This window comes from Rhipicephalus microplus, unplaced genomic scaffold, assembly GCF_043290135.1.
Source record: "Rhipicephalus microplus isolate Deutch F79 unplaced genomic scaffold, USDA_Rmic scaffold_64, whole genome shotgun sequence".
Lineage (NCBI taxonomy): Eukaryota > Metazoa > Arthropoda > Arachnida > Ixodida > Ixodidae > Rhipicephalus > Rhipicephalus microplus.
The window spans coordinates 183,673-199,225 of NW_027464637.1; positions in this window are offsets into that span (position 1 = coordinate 183,673).

Consider the following 15,553-nt stretch of genomic DNA (forward strand, 5'->3'; position numbering starts at 1 on the left):
GTCGTCTAACCCTTTTCGCGAGGCACGTGTGGCACATACACATATACCACAGGCGGCTTTGTGCCATAGGTATGCCGATAAATTTTGACTCTGCCTTTTTGGAATACATTCATCTTGAAGTTTTATAGTGAAAGCTGTTATGAGATCACAACTCGGTTCACGCGCAGTTGTTCGCCGTTGCCGCCGGTGTCCGTAAACACATCGCGTGAAGTTAGAAAAAAAATCTAGCACCAGTGACCAGTGGGACTTGAACCGAGGTCCACTGAGTGTCAGCCCAGTATTCTATCACTGATTTACGCCACTGCCGGTGACTTGTTGGCAAACTTCCCTTAGACAGGCTTAACTTCGGGAATGCAAAAGCGTTAATATGACTTACAAAGCGTTTAAAACAGAGAAAAAACAACCAGTCGTCACACAATGCGAATAGCGTAACGAGTGGGCCATCCAATGCTCCATCCCAATTGAAAAGCTAATTCTTGTTCCTATTAACTGTGGTGCTTACCCACTGCAACCATAATTCCTCATCTTCGTCAACCACTGGATGAACAATTGGCACAAAATTTTTCGCAAATGTTTAGCGAATACCACGCTTCTCTGAAGAATGACCAAAATAGCACAGGAGTTGTCAGTTTACTTCCCCTCAAATTTTATTATTAATGTCTCAGTAGGTATCAAACAAGTGTACTTGCAGTAGTTACCCAATTAGTGAGTTTGAAAAGCTCTGAAAGGCCGCTCCTTTAGTTTTTGCTGTGGCTTTCCTGTGCTTTCTGCACAAGCCTGCGTATTTTTTGCACCCATTTGTGTTGCTGATCATTGTTCCTTTGTGCTTGCCGAAAAAATTTCAATATGAACAGATATGCGGGTATATGTGATAAGCGAGTATATGTGACACAGGCGATTGACAGTTTATATCTACCTTGGAATGGTGAAAATGAGCATTAGTAATCTTAACGCGAGAACACTAAGCAAGAGCTGACATCGGCACCTTTGATACGACGAATGCAAAGAATAAATATAGGGGTCCAATGAGAAATCAAATTTCTGCATTCTGCTTGCCAATCAAGTATTCTACCACAGAGACACGCCAGGTATCGCAACTACTTTTTCAATAGGCCCTGACGTGAAACCTCCAATGTGGTTGCAATGCTGGCTACATTCAATCTTTTAAACATTACGTAGGTACTCCTATGATACAGTTGTCATGTTGAGTTAATGTCAATTGTACTTGGGCGGCATCTGCTAAAATTTATTTATGGAGCGGTGCTCGGGGCTACAATCCTTGCAAGCGCAAGCGTGACATATCTACTTACTACTTCTGGTGTTGCCAATACCTATGTTGCCGTTGCTACTATTTATATAATCCATATGCCATTGTTCAACAAGAATCTTTGCATACAACTTTTGAACACATCTTTAACAATATTTCGTGCCGTATCACTAAAAAAACTTAAACACAGTCACCTTCCCTCCGCATACTTCGGATAACTTTGATTTTTATGTACGCAGGACCTGCCAATTTTTTACCTATTACCATTTTTTCGCACCATATTCGCCGCTTTTCTTTTTTGTCAGGCATCTCATTCTCCTTTATTGTCGCTGCCGTGAGCTGCAAACCTGTGACCACTGCAGATAAGCCACAACCAGTCAGATTTCACTCCCCTGACAGTGCCGAGGCCTTCAGTCGTCGGTCACCCACACTCCAGCTTCCGATCCCGGCTAAGTATAGCGTTCCGGACACTCAACACACTGTCTTCTGTGGGGAGGAAAGTGCCGAAGATACCGCAGGCTGGTTAACTTGGGTGCCCTAATAGACAATTATTTGGAAACCTCCTAATCTTATTTTGCTAAATTTGAGGTATAACACTTTCAAATATGGAAGGCTGTCACACGAAGATTGGGAGATAAGAATTGTGAGGCAACATCGAGTACGATGGCTTGCTTTCACAGATCTATGGCAAGGCCATGGCAGTGATTCGGGGGAAAAGAGTGGGGTGAAAAGCATTCTTGTTAGGAGAAGAATAGCATAGTGTTTGAAGAGGACAGTTCCTTAGAGAGAAGTCGGCACAAAAGCCTATATAACGCTACCCAGCCCGGTGTTTGCCTGCCTGAAGCAGCATAAGCGCGTTTATGCATTTACCCTCTCATGCCCCGTGTATCGTATATGATATACGAGATATAAAGTGGGAAAACGCCGGTGTTTTTTGCAATTACCTCGCGAAATAGCATTCAAAAGTTCGCGCCACACTTCGCGTATATTTCCGGTTTGGGAAGTAAAGAAACCGCGTGGCAGGGAGCAGTGAAGTGCCCAGGCCCAGGGAGTAAAAGGTGATATGGGGTAGACATCATTTGAGGGCAGGGAAGCTAGCAGCAAGATAAAATTTGAGAAGCGATTGAGAGAATAGGGGGAGGAGCGTTGGGCTAAGAAGGTATTCAGCTACTTGTACATGAAGAATGTCGATATAAAATGAACGAAGCGAACCATAAAATTGACTGGTGAATACTTAGAAAACAGAAGGGTGCCACACCAAAAAGAATTATCGGTTAAGAAGGGGTAGGAAGCTGAGACCGATATGTGGAGAATTGGCATGATCAAGAAGTCCGCACTGAGATCTATCAAACTTTTAAGCCGGAAATTTCCAAGGAAAGGATTTACGATAATACTCGGGGTAGTTCTCTACTGTTTGAGGCCAGGACGGGAGTATTGCGAACCAAGACGTATCGGGCCAAATACGAAGGGGTAGACACGGTAGGCAGTGCGTGTAGAGACGAAGAGGAAAGTGCCGAACACTTGATAGTGTTTTGTAAAGGGCGTCACTCTATAGTTCAGGATGATGGCGCGGAGTTTTTCAAAGCACTGGGGTTTATGGACAGGAAGCGTAAAATAGACTTATGACGGGTACAATTACCTGGAAGGAGGTTGTCTGATTGATGGCTAAAGTCAAGGCACGAGTGAAAATCAACACCTTCACTGCAAAGTACGAACCCTCAACCTCACTATTTAGAGGAAAAAATAAATCTAGTTTTCGGTTCATTAAGTATTATGGCTTGGTGGCGCTAGCCACGACCCAATCTAAAGGATAGAGCCTTATCCATCCATCCATCCGTTCATCCATCCATCCGTCCAACCATCCATCCATCCATCCATCCATCTATCCATCCATTCATTCATCCATCCATCCATCCATCCATCCATCCATCCATCCATCCATCCATCCATCCATCCATCCATCCATCTTCATCCATCCATCCATCCATCCATCCATCCATCCATCCATCCATCCATCCATCCATCCATCCATCCATCCATCCATCCATCCATCCATCCACCCACCCATCCATCCATCCAGCCATCTAACCATCCATCCATCCATCCATCCATCCATCCATCCATCCATCCATCCACCCATCCATCCATCCATCCATCCATCCATCCATCCATCCATCCATCCATCCATCCCACCATCTATCCATCCATCCATCCGTCCATTAATCCAGCGGCATGGCGATCGAAGTGCGGACGTTTACGGCCATTCATCAAAAAAACAAAGATGGGAATTACATTTTTATGTAACTATCAATAACAGAAAGCCCTTGTGACCATTTTCGAATTGCTTAGCGTGCTTTGCTGCCACATATTTGTTTTAAGCGCACGTGATTTCAGTGTAACATATATGCTACAGTTTGTCATTGCTTTGTGTGTCCGGGCGTGGAGAAGCTATGCCTCGCTTGGCAAAGTTCTGTTTGGCGTTATATAATTCAATTGCCAGACTTTGGGGTGGTTGCTCCTGGACTGCCACCAAATTTAGCGGACAAATTTGCCCCTGTAGTTAGGCCTCTTCCGCCAGGGCTTAGTGTCGTCCGCAGTGCATTTCGTGAGTGCTTGAGTTACGTTGGCCGTTTTAATTAACAAAAAGAACGTAAATCTAGTATTCCAGAAGTTGGGGCGCGTTCTCTTGCTGTGCGCGCTGCTGTGCATATAAGAGGTCGTGTCTCAGAGTTAGGGAATCAACTACGCGTCATCCGCCGTGTATTTCGCGAGTGCAATGAACTTTTTCGCGAGTGCGTGTGCGACATACTAACGCAATGAAGCGCGTTACAGAAGTCGGGGCGCGTTGTCTTCCGGTGTGCGCAGCTGTGCAATTAAGGGATCACGTCTCAGTATTACTGACGATGGGGAAAGCTGAATAGAGTCACAGCAGGTGGTGCACTCCCCCCCCCCCCCCCCTTTTATCACAGCTGATCGTGCCGCGTCCACCACGTGTCACGACGGAGACACTACGCTTCCTCTGGCTGTGTCAGCACAAGACATAATGTTCGGACTCATGCACATGGGATGAATAAATTCCAAACCCCATAAACGCAAAAATTCACGCGACAGCGACGAGCGATGTTATGCGCGACAAAACAGGGCGTTCGGGCGACGTGTCGCGTAGTAGTTTTTGCGCAATCGCTCGGTTCTCCAGATTTGGAAATCGTCACCTATCACCTGAAAGTGCTGTGATAAAAACGCTGGAACAGAATGTGCATGACTGATGTAGTGCAGGTTCTCTCTATGTGCCGAGAAACCACCTCCTCCTCTCATGCTCCTCTTCGCCCGAGTCACTTGTGCACAACGAAGATGTAACGCAAAGTTTATGCACGTACATATACAAAAAGTGCTGCAAGGCAATAATAAACCCCTCCCGTTCAATTATACAACAACACATTTTATTTACACCTTGCGTATTGCTGACAACGCGGAATCATTGGTACAAGTAGACGGCCTCATACCAGCAACAGTGCAGTTCGCTCGCCGAAGCCGTCGCGTGAATGAGGTTTGCCTGCTCTAGAGACTGTTCGTGCGAAAGCAAAGTACGTCGCGTCACTCGTTGCGGTCGTGAGCATATTCGCGGTTATGTGGTTTGCCCTTAAACGTCGAAGGCTGGCTAATCGGGGTATTCGGATATGCTACAGCTATATACGCCTGGAAGGCTGCTTATCGACGCCGTTGGAGAGAATTAAGCGCGACTCACGCGTACCTGTAAATGGGACTCCGCATAAGCATCCAATACTTGAAATTTTCGTCGTTTGTGCTTAATGTGGGTGGGGCCCTGCAAGCGACGGCGGCTGCTCGGCGGGATCCTATTTACAGGTAGGCGCATATCACGCTTATTTCCTCCAACTGCGTGAACAAAGCAACCTTTCAGGCGAATATAGCTGTAGCATATCCAACGTATCTGGATTAGCCAGCCTTGGGACGTTTATTCGTCACATGTACACGCGTTCGAACAATGTCTTGTGCTGACACAGCTAGAGGAAGCGTAGCATCCCCATGGTGGAACGCGATCAACGCGGCACGATCATCTGTGAAAAAAAAGGAGGGGGGTGCAGCGCACCGCCTGCTGCGACTCTATTCAGTTTTCCTCGTCGTCCCTAATACTGAGACGCCATCTCTTAATTGCACAGCTGCAAGCACAGCAAGAGAACGCGCCCTGACTTTTGTAACGCGTGGTTTGTGACGTTAATTACGTCGCACACACTTTCGCGGACAAGTTCATCGCAATTGCGAAGTGCGCGGCGGAAGACGCGTCGTTGATTCCATAATTATCAGACACGATCTCTCAATTGCACAGCAGTGCACACAGCAAGAGAACACGCCCCAACGTCTGCAAGGCGCGGTTAATTCCAATAATTAAAATGTCGTCTTAATTACACAGCCTCAAATAGCAAGACAACGCGTTCTAACATCTGCAAGGCGCGGTTCATTCGGTAATTAAAACGGCCAGCATAGCTCACGCACTCTAAAAATGCACCGTGGATGACACCAAACCTTCACGGAGAAGCCACAACTGCTTGAGCCAATTTCTTTGCCAATTATAGTGGCAATATGGCAATACTGCCCCTCCAAGTCTTGCAACAATTTTTGCAGCGCCAAACAGAACCTCACCCTTCGCTTTAGAGCTCGCGTCGTTCTTGTTTATTTGTTCGTTTGCTTCCCAGGACTCATGGCTCACACCCTCTTAGGAGGATTTGCCAAGAAAGTGTAGTGCATTTTTTCGGTGAGCAGTATAACTATGTGTAATGAAATTGTATTATATTATGACTAATGTAAAGAAAACCGAATATCAAAAGAGCAAAATAAAAATACAAAATAGAAAAGTCAAGTTGAAAAATTTTGAGATTTCAGGTGTTGTGATTACCACTCAGCTGCGTTTACTTCACCTTACCATTTAGGATTTTTCGGGGTAATAAATAATAAATACTTGATTCAACATCACAAAGGTATACATAATTGCAAACAGCATTGAAAGCATCCCTGTGGCAATGTCCGAAAACTGAGGCATCAAAGCTTAGTGCAGTTTCCGCCATCAATGTAACACCTATTTTCAGAAATGGAATAACTACAAGCATTTTTATAAGTTGAGAGTATCGGGGACAATACAAAAGTATAGTTAAATTGATTCAATTTCTCTGCAGAATGCGCAGAGGGATGATATTGTCTGACCAGCGCTGTGTAGATATAGGATTAGGGGGGGGGGGGCTTGACATCAGAGTTTAGTAATTAAAATTTTGAGCTTTTTAGGCTGGCCCCAGTGGGGTCGCCCTGAAAACTTGTGGTGGTTATATTCTGTCCATGTAGTTACTTTTTTATCATATCAGTGCAGATTGCTGATTTTCGATATATTTTTGCTGTAATATATTCAACATCTGGCTGTGCGGATATAGTTGGGCCATCCAGTGCAGCTCGTGCTAAGGAATCGGCCAGTTCAAGATGTGGGGCCTTGCAGGCACTTCTGGCTTCCTCTACCAGTCCGATGTGCACCAGAGTCAACAGAATAAGTGGTACAAGTTTGGATTGGGTGGTGACGTGGTGATCAGGATGTGTAAGTTTTCACCCCCACACAAAGGCTACAAAGTAGCAGCAGACAGTTACTTCAGTTCTTGGAAACTTGCAGAAGAACTTTAAAAAATGGTTTTGGTTTTATTGGGACAATTAGAAACAACAGACTGCGAGATTGTCGCCTGAAGTCAGAGAGTGAACTGAAGAAAGTAGGGCATGGTGCATTCGATTATGTTGCAGACAGTGCGAAAAATGTTTTGGTGGTCAGGTGGTATGACAGCAGGTCAGTGACTCTAGTTTATATTTATGCTTCAACTAAACCTGTTTGTACAGTGCGTGGATGAGACAAAAAGAAAAACAGTTGTTCAAATTGAACAACCGGCCACCGTAGCAACCTACAACACCTTCATGGGGGGTGTAGACGATTTCAACTACTTGGCTGAACTGGACAGATTTCGGCTGAAATCTCGCAGGTGGTATGTGTCTAATTTACCATGACATCGCGGTTGCAACGGTAAATGTCTGGCTTTTGTACAGATGGCACTGCCTCCAATTGAAGGTGAAGCACACCAACCTACGCCACTTCCAAGCTAGTGTAGCAGAAGCACTGATAGCCTCTGGTAAACGACCAGTTGGAAGGTCTTCACTTTCACAACAGCCAGCCAAAAAAAAGCGCAAAGCTTCTGTGAAGCCACCCGAGAACGATGTGCGCCTAGACGGTGTACGTCACATGCTAATTTGGAGCAGCAGACGACTTCGTTGCAAGTCTTGCCCCTGGCAGAAGCACAGTTTCTCATTTGTCTATTGCGTGACGTGCAAACTTGATATTTCCTTCAATAAGGATCGCAACTGCTTCACCACCTGTCACCAGTAACTGCTGAGTAGTAGCTGGGGCACATTCACGCAATACTGCCAAATATATAATATAGGATACATTTTTTCTTGGGAAATAAAAGTGAAAAAAAAAGCAAAAGATGACTTTGATGGTCTTTTTAAGTGTTATAAGCAGAAATCAAGGGAAAAGTATATTTTACTACTACTCAATACCTTCTGTGCATTACAGGGAACATTTCTTATGGTGTCATTCACCTGCGGATTCGGAGCACTTCTGGTAATACCTCCTGCCGCTCCATGCGCAAGAAGTCTACTCTATTGGCAGATAGAGTGCTTCTTGTATGTTCCGTTGGAAATCTGGAGCAGCTCCGTCGCGAGATACACTTTGCGCTTCTGCGTCGGCGGGGGCTTGCGTCTCGCGTATCATGCTGGCCCAGGCAGACACCCGCTTACTTGTCGCTCCCTTCCCCTTATACAGCCTCCGAAGGCCGACGCAGGCAGCGTCTACTAGTAAAAAAATAATTGGCCTTGTATCTGCATGTTAATCTGCAAATGTCGTCGAAAGACGATATTCCTACGTCCGGAGAGATTAAACAAAACGTTTATTTGGTGTTCTGCACAAGAAAATTGGTTAACGGTATTCTAGAGGCGCTGCGTTAAAGCGCATAGAGCGTGAAGCGGAGGTGAACTAGCGCACCAAGTCACGTCAGAAATGAGATATGAGCGTTATCTGGCAATTATCTTGGAAAATTAAACGCATCGCTTTGAGACGCGCGTGCACGCCCGTGTCAGGGGTGATACAGTGCAGAACGCAAGGCGAAGGGTAGGTGCCACCACCGTGTCGTCTAAGCAAAGCGTTGGAAACATTTCCTTTTTCGTGCAAGCGTTGCATTGTCAGCACCGCGTGATAAACGCTACGGTCCTCAGAATAACTTATGCATGCCTTTTCTAATAAAAGACGCAGACACACAATATCTACCTGTTATTATGGTGCCTCAGATATGCGCGATAATTGCTTTTAATTTGACAATGACACAAGTAGGAAAGCTGAGCCTTGAGCAACATTTTTGGGCGCTGCGGATGTGGTCGCCCGTTTGGAATATCCGCTGGTGTCGTTAAAAATATCCCGGACCTGTTAGGGGTGAACAAACAGACATGTACAGACAGACAGACAGACCAGAAGGTTTACATCGAAGGCCCCCTAGAAAGACTATCGTTTCTAAAAAAATTACTGATCGCGATCCGGATCACGCGTCAGGAATTCTGTCAAGTGCGTCATGGCTTTCGCTTTACGTTGAATTCAATGCTTGTCCTTGATTCAATAAATAAGAATAATTAAGACAAAATATTAGGAACAAATGGGCATTGGCCGGTACATCACACATAGGCAGGCTAAATGCTGGTCATCAAAGATGACTGAATGAATTCCCAGAAAAGGGTACTGCACGAAGGGGAGTCAGAGTGTAGTAAAAATTTGGCAGGTTCGTGGCATCAGAAAGTTTAAAACCGCGTTGATTGGCGGATCATGCATTAGGCTTTCGTCCTGCAGTGGGCGTAGCAAGGCTTATAGTTAGGATGATGAAAAATTAAGTATTCTCATACCATACTCAACTAGGCAACATTATTTCTAACCCCCCTCTGCGATGCACTTACTTGAGTTCCCCCACCCCTCTCCCCCACGTTGATGCAAGCGGAATTATTTAATCCATTGTGCAATAAACGAAATTTGGAGGAGACTTACTACATTAACTCAATAGCCACAGTTCATATGCACTTTATATAATGTTATAGTATGAATGCCTGGCATTTTTTTCCACTTTATGAAGCTAATATACTTTGCACTCTCTCTTTGAATTGCAAAAATAAGGCAGTGTGGTTAGCGCTGCGTAGGGGAAAACACCAGCTATGGCTCCAATTCTATTTGGCATTGCTGTTTGATTATTATTTCCTAAAAGTGTTAGACGGCAAATAACCAGAAAAACGCGGAAACGATAAACGTCGTGCCCTCGAAAGAAATATGCTGAAAGCATACATGGCTGAAACAGGCCGGGCCGGGCCGATATGGGCTGAAGCCTTTCGGGCCTGGGCTGGGTACGGGCAATATTTGAAAAAAAAAAACCCGGGGCGTGCTCGGGCGGGCTGGATTATAGATTTTCCTAGCCGGGTCGAGCCCGGGCCGTAAAATGTGCCCGTGCAATGGTCTATGCTGGCTTACTACACAAAACTCATGATTTGCGGCGTATTTTGTACTCAACAAGTGTGCTTGTAGCTGTTCCTCAAAGAGTGTTTAGAAACTGCTCTAAAAAGTGTTTTTACAGGGAGCGTCTCGTGCAGACCTACTTTTTTGTTTTGTTTTAACACGAAGACCTTATCTTACATAAATACTGTCAATGCGCTGACAGTGGTCCCGCTGATTCAATTTAATTGATAATAATAGGTAGATATATGGCAAGCACTGTATGAAGGTCAATCGTCTTAACTGGGGGTGATCGTCTCTACCGCTTCAAGTTAGGATCCCGCACTGTCTCACATCGATGTTCAAACTAGACTTAGGCTATAAACATCAAAATAGTAGTTACTCGTCTAGGGTCTTTCGTGAACTTTCTCCACATCAAAGACTAAATTATGAGCACGTTTCCGCCTTTTTAAACAGAAATACCGGTACCCAGTCGAAACGTAGGATATTTGTTTCAATATTGTCAGTTGAGCTGCATTTACTGCATAACAACTACAACTACCCGCGAAAACGATTGGTGTTAAAATCAGTTTTGATCCCCGCCACTCATTCCCTAATATTTCTAATAAGAATCCTCTACTTACTTTTGACTGCTCCCAATATGGTACCTCTTGTGGACTATGCACACAGCTCTGCTCAGTGGTTCGAGGTTGAGGCTCCATTCAGCAACAGTACACTGGGAGCATGCCGAGATACGGGCGGCGTCCTGTAGACTCCATAGCCTGAAGTGCCGTTCAAGTTATGGTGGGTTATCCCTATAGACCAGAGAATCACGCCTAATCCCGGAATGGTCCAGCAAATCTTAAACCAAACGGAGTGATCTCTTTCCAAGTATCGCGGGGGGCGCTGTCACCCGTAACCAACCTGGAAAACCTCGAACCTCGATCTCTTCACGAAGAGATCTCCCATAACCGAACCGAGTGCCGACGGTGGTCGATTCCAGTCCTGGTGACATACATACGTGCTTGATGAACTATATACCAAGGAAATCGTACATTGTGATTCAGCGTCTCTTTAGTCAGATATAGCGTTCCCAACATTGGGGACCTCAGGACGTCACGCACCCTCTCGGAAGCAGAAATAGCAGCCTGCCCTAACTAAGTGGGTATCCCAAGAATTATATCTTAAGTAAAGTGTACTTCCATATTACAACTTCGGTTATACGTAGCAACTTAGCAAGTACCCACCGGCACGTTGTGTTCAAACTGCAGTATCGCACTGCAAAGCATGTGGCTTTCCAAGATCACTCAGCACCACCCTTAAAAACAAATGGAATCTTATTGTCAATGGTGTGAGAAGCCAGGAGGCTTGCAGTGCGACATTGTAACTGTGCCAGTCAGTTCGAATGAGTCTATACCATATAGAACCGTAAGTCGTTTATGATAGCTAGCCTTTTTCACCAGATATGATTTTTGATGTTTTAGGCACCCTTTAGTCTAACCATGTCCTGCGTCAAGCGTAACCGACAATATCAGACAGAGACAGAAAGACAAACAAACAGACCGATGAACGGGCAAACAGGTGGACGCGCGGGCAGATGGATGGATGGACGAACGGACGCATGGATACACAGACAGACAGACAAAAAGGCAGGCAGGCAGATGGGCGGATAGACGGACAGACAGAAAAAAGTTGGACGGACAGGCAGACAGATAGACAGAAAGACGGACGGACAGAGAGACAAACGTATATATAGACAGACACAGACGGAAGGACAGACAGACAGACAGCCAGACAAACGAACAGATAGCAGATGGATAGATGGACACACAGAAGAACAGACAGACAGACAAACAGACAGACAGACAGACAGACAGACAAAAGCATTTCTACGTAGTGCTGTTTTGAAAGGTCAAACTTGACATATTCTTACATACAATGAGGCGGGTTCGTCTTCCAAATCATAAATATGATATATAGACAATTTCAAGCAGGAAAATAGGTGATACATGTTAATCTAATTATTTTTTGTTCCCGTTGCTTTATCCCTCCAGCAATTACATATCGAGTATTCAGATCTTCAATAATTATCCGAAACATCAGTCTTCATAAGACTGCGTGTGTGCGGCGATGAAGAGATGGTGGCCGTGTAAGAAGAGCAGTAGAAAAAAAATTGTTGCATATCAAGTATAACGAGAATCGAGTTCTTGTGAGGCATTCAGCGACACCGGATTTCGCGCTTTGATCAAAGCGTTATGAGGTATACATTGCTATGGCGTGCCACAGGCTAACATAATAGGAAAGAGGACAATGTTTAGCGTGAGCTTGGGCAGACTGGGCTCCACATTGTATGCCTGCCTGTTTATATAAAGTAAATATATTTTAGGCGCCTTTTCCCCGTAGCATTTTCGTGCAGGTACTGGGTAAACGGTAGTCAGGTCGGTCAACGGGGCACAGCGTCTGAAATGTGACGCTGGCCAGTTCCTGACGCACTACACTCTGGATCAAAGAAATCGTGGCACGAGTGCCTTCGGGGGCCCGGACTTGGTCAGACAGTGGAGACGCTGTCTCGATTTCGTTGCACACGTTGCGCACGATATTGTCCGAATCAGCAGGGGCTGATGGAAAACAGGCGTCCTCCCAGGTAAATGTTGCCGCCGTGTTGGGAAGACGAAAAAGTGTGGAGTGATACAACTTTTGCCTTCGAAGCGTCGGCATTCATTGATGACGTCGTCTACGGTTGATGAGTTTCGAAACACGAGGACAATGAAGGCTTCATCGGCTATTTCTTTCAGGATGCATGCGACTTCTTCTTTGATGGACGCTCTTCTTTATGGCTTTAGGTGGTCAATCTGCTTATGCTACCTTCATGATGTCATTGTTTCTTCGTCAACTTTGGAAACTCACCTCTAACGTCTCTCAACAATTCTTTTGGTTTTCCGCAAAGCAGGGCTTTATTTGAACTCGTCAAAATGTCACTTCGGCCACCTGCTATTGACTGTTCTTGGACACCTTGTCGACTCTTCTGGTGTTTCTCCCAATGCTGAGAAAGTCCTCGCCATCAAGAATTTCTCTGTGCCGACCTCTTCAAATGACGTTTGATGTTTTGTGGGCATTTGTTCTTACTTTCGTAGATTTGTGCAGAATTTCGCTTACGTCGCACGCCCACTCACAGAACTACTAAAAAATGTAATTTGTTTTTGTTGGGACTTGAACAAGCCGGAGCATTTGTGAACTGACGACAAGACTTACGGCGCCACCGATCATCGGCCACTTTGATATATGCGCTCCAATGGAAGTGCATACCGATGCCTGCGGCCACGGAAGAGCATGCGTCGTAGCATACGTCAAAGCACGTCATAGCATACGCTAGCGGTCTTTTATTGCCAGAACCACTAAATTACTCCATCACGAAACGCGAATGCCTCGAGCTCGTCTGGGCAGTGGATGAATTTCATTCATATTTTTATGGACTGGACAGCCGTTCACGGTTGTAATTCATTACCACGCCTTGTGCTGGCTGTCGTTCTTCAAAGATCCTAGTTGACGTCTTGGCCGGTGGGCTGTATGACTACAGGACTATTCTTACATGGTTGCGTACAAATCAGGCCGCCACAATGAGGAAGCTTATTGCTTGCCACATCATCATCTAGTAGACCCAGCAGACCCTTCTGAGAGTGGAGAGTCTACTTGCGTTTTGGCACTTTCCGCATTCAGCATCATCGCAGATCAGGAATGCCGTTATCCTCACCTCAGAGATATAATCCTTCGGCTCAGTGGTCCCCCAACTCCCCCGTCTTTTCGTATGTTCTTGCTCCGACATGGCGTATTATATCGCTACAGCATGCACCCTGATGGTCCTGAGATGCTGTTGGTCATACCACAACATATGCGTAAGACTATCCTCACACAGTTGTATGATATTCCAACAGCTGGTCACCTTGCAGTTTCAAGAACTTATGACCGCGTTCGACGTCGCTCCTTTTGGCCCGGTATTTGCCGATCTGTCTGCCGTTACGTTGCCTCATGCAAATCCTGTCAACGCCGCAAAAATCCAGCAACCTTTTCAGCAGGACGCCTTCAGTTCATTCAGATCCCATATGAACTATCTTATAAGGTAGGTCTTGACTTACCAGGACCATTCCCTTTATCAGCCAGCGGAAACAAGTGGGTAGCAGCTGTCACGGATTACACCAATAGATATGCCATCACGCGGGCCCTTCTTTCCAGTTGTGCTGCCGACGTCGCTGACTTCCTTCTGGAAGACCTCGTACTACACCATGGCGCTCCTCGGCAACTGCCTACCGATCAGGATTGCTACTTTTTTCACAAGGTATTCAAGACATACTACACTCTTGCGCTGCAAAACACGTTCACAACGGTGTATGACCCCCAAGCCAACGGGCTCATTGAGCTGCTAAATGGGAGCATCAAGGGTATGCTCGCCTGTACTTTTCTTCGGACCATCATGAGGGGGACGCCGCCCTCGCATTTGTGAAAATTAATTGTCTCTCATACGTCCCAGAATGATACTGCAGGTTTTTCACTATTTTTTCTCCTGTATGCACGAGAACCGACGCTGCCTTTTGACAAGCTCCTTCCTGCCGTTAACTACATGCCAGAACACACCCGCGATGGGATTGCTAGAACTCTAGAGGCACGTGAGATTGTTCGCCCGTGTCGAAGTGATTCGCAGAAACGACAATGACTGGTCTACAATGCTCGACACAGTCCTTTTCTGGGCGCCATCATGGCGAGTTGGCATGTGCGAGAAGCTGATTTCGCCGTACTCGGGTCGGTACCGAGTGGTGCGCCAAGTCACAGACGTGACATGTGGAATTGAACCTCTTAACACCACCAGCGCTCGATCGTGTTCTCACGTTCTGCACGTTACACGGCTTAAGCGATATTACTCGGACAAACCAAGCACCGAGACGGTGCCTTAGGCGCCCGGGGTGATGCCACAGATGAACATAATAGGAAAGAGGACGATGTTTAGTGCGAGCTCTGCAGACTCGGCTCCATACTTCATATTATATGCCTACTGGTTTATCTAAAGTAAATATAATTTTGTCAGGTGATTCTTCCCTGTAACGTGCACACACACACACACACACACACACACAGAGCTATATATGTATATATATATATATATATATATATATATATATATATATATATATATATATATATATATATATATATATATATATATATATATATATATATATATATTGTTGCAGTGTACCATCGACAGAAGGAAGCTTAGGACTTAGCGAAAAGGACGAAGACGCCTGCGCCTTAGACGCTTGCGCGAGAAGCAACTCATCAATCTTTTTCGGCTGCCGATTCTCTCTGGACGCTCTGCTATTAACCTAGATCTCGCCCCGTCACATTTAGTGGACTTGCTGGGTAACCGCCTCGCAACAAAACTTCGCAGCCGCTGTCGTTTGAAGGGTCATTCTGCAACGATGACGGATAATTTCGCATCTGCATCCTGCTGCTGGAGATGACGCGACGACTACATCTCATCCTGCGACCATATCTTTCGTGCTCGAAACCCCGCGGGATCCTGGCATGTTTAGGGGTTCCGGTCATCCAGATGAAGTGGACGTTAAATATTGGCTGGCAGAGTACCAACGCGTGAGTACTCGATAACGATGGGGCCCCGCTCTTATGCTGGCGAAACTTGTTCTATCTTAGGGGAACCACCAATTCGTGGT